Raw genomic sequence first — 7,340 nt, 5'->3', positions numbered from 1 at the left:
ATATCGACCCTTAACATCAGTCATTTCATCAACAATGGCATTTAGCTTACTTACTTTCAGGTCATCCTTGATACTTTTCGTGGTCTAAAACACAAGAGCATTTAAAAAAAATATTAAGGCAAACACTTAAAAGAGCAATAAAAATTGGCCATGGCACATAATTACTTTCTTAGTAAATAGTTAATACTTTTTGTTTCTTAATCTTATTCCAGTCGGATTACGACCAGAAAATAGTAAAGTATTTCAATAGATAATACTATTTCTGACGCAAATTATGCATTTTTAAAGGCAGGCAGAAAATAGGTCTTTGTATTTTTATGAAGAATTATTATTAAAAACACACGCAATGTATAGTTAAAGATGTATCGAACAATGTTGACTTTTCGGGAATGCCGATTCAAGGTATGTGTTATATTTTATACTTATACCTTGTTATATTTTAGTGAACTATTTATGTAATACAATGGTTGATACAGCCAAATATTTCTTTTAAATCGTATTGAACCATTGATGATTTAAGCATGGAAAAGGTGAATGAAATCAATATTTTAAGGAAACTATAAAAGCTCTTTATTAGTTATTAAAATTATTTGCTTGAAAAAATATAATTTTCCAAGACGTTTGCGATTTTTGCTTCTTGGAGGAGAGGGGGGGCAGCTGCCCCCTCCTGCACCTAGCTGAGTACGCCCATGCCCTTGGAACTGGCTATCATTAAAAAACGGTGCGAAAGTGACCCTTATTCTCTTTGTTAATGCTGATGTTATGGGGGGAGGGGGTGGCACGATCCCAGTTTGCCCTGGGCGCCAGATCAGCTAGCACCGGGCCTGTGTATAACCACGGAAAGAATAAGGTGTAAGGAGGTATATCTGTAAGTTGCTCCACTTGACCATAACCCTGACGTATACAAACGACAATTCATCTCCCTTTTCAATGATGTTTTTGCTATTGTACGGCGAGGCACTCAGTGAGAAGAGGATTAGCGTGGGGGTGTATTACGAATAGCCAGGCATTTTGGGAAGGGACGATAAGGCAGCGGTTGAGTGAACAGTCAACATCTACGAAATAGTCAGAACGCGAGGAAAAACGTAAAAAAATTCTAATGATACCATCTACGAAGATACCTTCTGACATATTATACGACACTAATATCTGGCTTCAAAAAATATCCCTTTAAGGACAAAATGACATCCAGGAAAGACATTCTTCGAGGTTTGAAACTTGTATCCCCAAGGAGAGAATAACATGCCAGAAGGTATATCTGTAAATTGCTCCACTTGACTATAACCGTGATGTATTCGTACGAGTATTCATCCCCCTTTCACTTCTTTGTTTGGGGAGGTACTCCGTAAAAATAGATTGAGCGAAGGGGGTGCTTTACTAATATCCCGCCTTTGTGGAGAGGGAAGATATGACATCCGTTCAGTGAACAGTCAACAACCACGAAATAGTAAGAACACGAGAAAAAGCGTAAACATATTCTAATGTTACCATTTACGAAGGCACCTTCTTACATGACATACGACACTAATATCTGGCTTCCTAAATATCCTTTTTAAGGCCAAAACCACGTCGCAGAGACAAATTATTTTGAGATAGGAGACTTTTATCCTCACGGCGAGAATAATGTGCAAGATGGTGGAATTGAAAGTTGCCCAACTCTACTTTGTCCATTTACTTTTGTTTATCTATTCCGCGGCGACTACTACCCCACTTCTCAATACTTCAATCGCCATTGTCTAGCGTGGTACCTACTCAACTAAAAAAGGATGAGCGAAGGGGGTATGTTATAAATATATCTCGACTTTGTGGTGAGGGACGATGAGGCAGCCATTATGTGAACAATCAACATCCATGAAATACTAAGAACGCGAGGAAATACGTAAACAAATTCTGATATTACCATCTACGGGGATACCTTCTGACTTATTATACGATATTAATATCTGGCTTCATGAAATGTCCTTTTGAGGATAAAATGACGTCCCAGAAACAAATTATACAAGATTTTAGACTTGTATCTCCACTGCGAGAATAACGTGTAAGAGGTATACCTGTAAGTTCAGGGGCGCCGACTTATAAAAAATATTGGGGGGGCCCATATCGGAGGTCTTGCCCCGGGAAGAGGTTAAATTCAAAGTGTGTCGCATGACCGAAACACTACCATGATTCACACCACTTGATTCAGTTAACCTGCTTAACCTTATAATTATTTGTTTCAACACACATTGTTGAATTTATTTTAAAAGGTAACTATCGTCAAACATGGGAAATAAAAATAACAAATATATTTATGTGATTTCACAAAGCATAATATAACTTAATTATTTTCTGGAATTATTGAGGGGGCTCCGCCCCCCCCCAAACGAATCTTTGAGGGGGCTCGGGCCCCCTCAGGCCCCATGGAGTCGGCGCCACTGTGTAAGTTGCTCCGCTTGACCATAACCGTGACGTATACGAACGACAATGTATCCCCCTTTTCAACGCTTTTTTATCTATTGTTCGACGAGGTAGTAAGCGAGAATAGGATGAGGTGAGGGGAGTCATTAGGAATAGCCTTCCGTTTTGGGAAGGGACGATACGGAGGCGTTCCATGAACGGTCAACAAACACGGAATACTCATAACGCGAGGAAAAACGTAAACAAATACAAATATTACCTAGATACCTTCTTGCATACCATGGGACCCTTAAATCTGTCATCCAAAAATGTCCCTTTAAGGATAAATGACGTCCCAGAAACAAATTCCGTTTGGCATTGCCTGGCGTGGTGCTCAGTTAAAATAGATTTAGCGAAGGTGTTGCCTTATAAATATGCCGCCTTTGAGGCGAGGGAAGATAAGGCAGTCGTTCCATGAACAGTCAACAACCACGATAGTCAGAACGCGTGGAAAAACGTAAACAAATACAAATGTTAACATTTACGACAATGCCTCCTGATATAACTTACGACATTATTATCTAGCTTCGAAAAATTTCCCTTTAAGGATAAAAATGACCTCCCAGAGACATATTCTTATAGATTTGAGACTTTTATCTCCACGGCGAGAATAACGTGTAAGAAGGTATATCTGTAAGTTGCTCCACTTGACTATAGCTGTTGCCGTGAAAGAAAGCCGCCCAATTTGACTATAAGGCTTTCGCCGTTTTCGGACGACTATTCCTCCCCCTTCTCAATGTTTAGTTTGCGATTGTTCGGCGAGGTACTTTGCGAGAAGAGGATGAGCGTCGGGGTGTTATTACGACTAGCCAGCCATTGTGGGGAGGAATGATAGGGTGATCAGTTGTTAGCCAACAAACACGATAGCTCCTAAGCGCGAGGAATAACGTAAAAATATTCTAATTTTACCATTTAGGACGATACCTTCTGAGATAACAAATGTTGCTGGATTATAAATGCTTTTTTAATGCAAAAATGACGTCATATAGCCAGAGTATTCGAGATATGAGACTTACAAAATTCCATGAATTGTCAAATACATATTTGGGGGCGCAGGGAATTGCGCCCCAATTTGCATTGCCTAACCAAGCAGAACCACAACTGTAACTTTTTTATATTATTAGATAGCATCATCTTGTATAAGTTATAATCTGCTTGAATGGAACATTTTCAAACTTTGCATGCGACATATATTTCATTCCGATAAAATTTTTCTAAAAATATTTTGCGCCGCCACTCTAGTGTTTTTTTTTTAAATCTGCTACTGGCCCCTATACTGTTGTACTTACATGATCTTCCACGGGATAGCCATTAACAATAGTGTTTGCGTGTGTGACAGTGGCTATTTAATACTTACGTTTATCCTATTTCCTCGAAGAAATTTTAGTTTTATAGTAAACTATGCCTATGCCATTAATTATTTTTAATATTGAATACTTACTTATCAGAGATGGTTGCTACCGTACACTTTTACTGCTTGATGAGAGAAAGCTGATCATACCTGGAAGAGATAGGGAGTGCTCGCAAAATGTCCAAATCCGCTGATTAGATCAGTCAGTCATATACATTCCAAATTGCTAATACAATGCCTGTGGTAATAAGAACAATTTTTTTACTTTACGGGAGGAATAACCTTAACCAGGCCTCCTCAAAGGAGAATGAGGAGGGCTCCACAAACCTGAGTGCGTGAGTGCGTGTGTCCCACGCGGTCATTTGTTCCCTTGAGCAAATCCGCGAGGTGCGTGACTGAGACTTTCTCCTTTGAGGAGGCCTGCTTGGCAGGAGAAACACCTGGTGTCAGGAGATACTTCTTGGGCACTTTAACCTTCTACCTTCCCAACTCCTGTGTGTGTGACGGTCACTGTCGTAAGCGAGAGCTTCACAAACCTGAGTGAGTGAGTGCGTGTGTCCTACGCGGCCATTTGTTTCTTGTAGCAAACCCGCGAGGTGCGTGTTTTATTTTTTATTTATTTTATCATTTGTCATTTTCGTTTGTGTGAGTGGGTCACTGTCGTGAGCGAGGGCTCCACAAACCTGAGTGCGTGAGTGCGTGTGTCCATCGCGGTCATTTGTTCCCTTGAGCAAATCCGCGAGGTGCGTGACTGAGAGCGTGTTTTTTATTTATTTTATTTTGTCCTTTTCGTTTGTGTGAGTGGGTCACTGTCGTGAGCGAGGGCTCCACAAACCTGAGTGAGTGAGTGCGTGTGTCCATCGCGGTCATTTGTTCCCTTGAGCAAATCCGCGAGGTGCGTGACTGAGAGCGTGTTTTTTATTTATTTTATTTTGTCCTTTTCGTTTGTGTGAGTGGGTCACTGTCGTGAGCGAGGGCTCCACAAACCTGAGTGAGTGAGTGCGTGTGTCCATCGCGGTCATTTGTTCCCTTGAGCAAATCCGCGAGGTGCGTGACTGAGAGCGTGTTTTTATTTTGTCTTTTTCTTTTGTGTGAGTGGGTCACTGTCGTGAGCGAGGGCTCCACAAACCTGAGTGCGTGAGTGCGTGTGTCCCACGCGGTCATTTGTTCCCTTGAGCAAATCCGCGAGGTGCGTGTGTGAGTTTCACGTTTGTATTTTCAGTTAGTGTCTTATCTTGCCATTACCTCCCGTTTGCAATTACCTCCCTTTAGCAATCTGCCCATCAAAGAGTACGGCCTTGGGGAATTAATTTTCTTTAAACTGTTTAACGGCCGTAGTTCGTTCAATCCCTTATACCTACAATCAAGTTTCTTTCCGGATACTTGGATGCTACGCTGTTTATTTGATTTTGACAAACCAACATTGACGTTATATCTGAGTTAGGTGGTCTGTTATGCGAACATAATAAAATAGTTTTGAATTTTGGACATTTAATTAAACCCCACACAGATTCAACGCTGGTCTCAGTTACGGTTATCGCTTGGCTGACGAATGAATTCTTTACAGCTATAAAAACTCCGCCCCCTACTCGATTAATTCTATCTTTCCGATAAACAGTGAACGATTTTGGGACGATCTCATTGTCCGAATCATTATTGACCACAAGGCATATATTTCATACTACATAGTTCATCTACATTTACATAATACCCCGCAAGCTGCCTAAAAGGCGTGTGGAAGGTGGTGTCAGGACACCAGCCGTCTACGTATAAAAAATGAAGTGCTCTACAAAGTTGTGACTAGCATTTATTTAAGTCTTTTATGGTCCGGGGGAAAAACGAATTCCTATATCTATCCGTTCGGTAAAACATCTCTCTTAATTTATCGCTTCTATCGGGCCTGGAAATATAGTTTGGCTTTGATATTTTGTTCTCCGTGTCACCCCTAAAGACATCCATTCTCAATTTTTCAAGCGATCTAAGCTTAGTGCGCAGCCTATGAGTCTCCAGCGGCTCCCAGTATAATTAGCTTAACATCTGCGAAACGCTGTCTGTACGCCCGTAGCAGTTTTTGACGAAATGCGCAGCCTTCCTTTGTATTTTATTCAGTTCGCGCATTAAGTCTTTCGGTACCGGATCCCATACACTCGCTGCATATTCAAGGTGCGGACGTACGTTAGCGAAATAGCAAATTTCTTTCACTTGCTCATCCGAAAATATTCCCACAATACGCTTGATGAATCCTAATGTCTTCCGGACCATGCCACAGATATTCCTGAAACGAGTTCTCCACGAGAGGTTCAAGGTTATGGTAACTCGCAGGTACTTCAATTCGTCTGTTGTCTTTAGGTTAATACCATGCATAGAATAAACATGGTTATAGTTGGTCAAATTCCGCAAGAAATGTACCGACATGCATTTGTTCAGATTAAGTTAAAATTTAGAAATAATGCGTCAACTTGTCTTCTCGATTCACCAGATTTTAGAACATCGTTAAAAAATAGCGCGAGCTGTGTTTCGCATGATCTACCTTTTCTTAATCCGTGCTGACAGTCATGGAGGAAGTTACGTCTGTCCAAGAAAGTCATGATAATGCTAACGACGATATGCTAAAGTATCTTGCCTATGATCGATGTTATTGAAATTGGACGGTAGTTGCCTGGGTCATGTCTGTTTCCCTTTTTAAATATGGGCGTAACGCTTGCAATGTTCCAGTCTAGCGATAACTTTCCTTCTGATAGTGATTTCTTGACATTATCTCTTAATAAGGAGTGATCTGTGGAGCTAACTCCTTAGTTATTGAGCGTTGTGGAGCGTAAATTTCTTTAGCTTCAAGTTCCTTCAATTTATTACATGACGTAATGGACTTTTTGTACACGTTGTATAAATTTCTCTGCTTCCTAAGTTCCCTTCTGACATCGTTGTTGAATTTATTATTTAATAAATGTATTTTTGGTTTTGAATTTCAGTGTACAATTAAAAATATGAATAGTTTCTTTTGCTCTCCCGAAAGTTGCTATTTTTGAGATACTTGTTTGTAGAACCTAGCCATCGCTCTACATAAGTTAGTAAGCAACAATACAAGTCATCTAATCATTTTGTGAGTTTTAACACTGCCGTTATAGTCTCAATTCGATCGTGGAAAAGAAGATATTTTGAATCAGACTGGTCTACAGCCTATCTCACTTAATTTATTTATATAATCCGATTTCCTGTAGTATGTTGGCGCTCGTAATATATGGCTAACGTCGAAAAATACACTGCTCTTTAATTTATCATACATTATTATAGTATTCTATCGATTAAGGTAGGTTATGGAGTACTAAAGAAGTGATTTGGGAGCCTCACTTTCCGTCGAGCGCTGCCTTCTTCAATTCACTGTATGGCTTACTCCCGTTAAATCTATCTAAAAATCCTTTTCTTTTTCTTCCCTCATCGTTTCCCTAGCATTCTACCCTCTAACACCATTTTCAACATCCCCTCCCTGCTAAGTATTCGCTCCATCCATACATTCTGACTCCTCCGTACCTCGTCTAAAAGCTGCCTCTCCTCG

The sequence above is a fragment of the Ischnura elegans genome, chromosome 5, assembly GCF_921293095.1.
Source record: "Ischnura elegans chromosome 5, ioIscEleg1.1, whole genome shotgun sequence".
NCBI classification, from domain to species: Eukaryota; Metazoa; Arthropoda; class Insecta; order Odonata; family Coenagrionidae; genus Ischnura; species Ischnura elegans.
The sequence above is the reverse complement of the archived record's forward strand: the minus strand, read 5'-3'. Positions refer to the sequence as shown.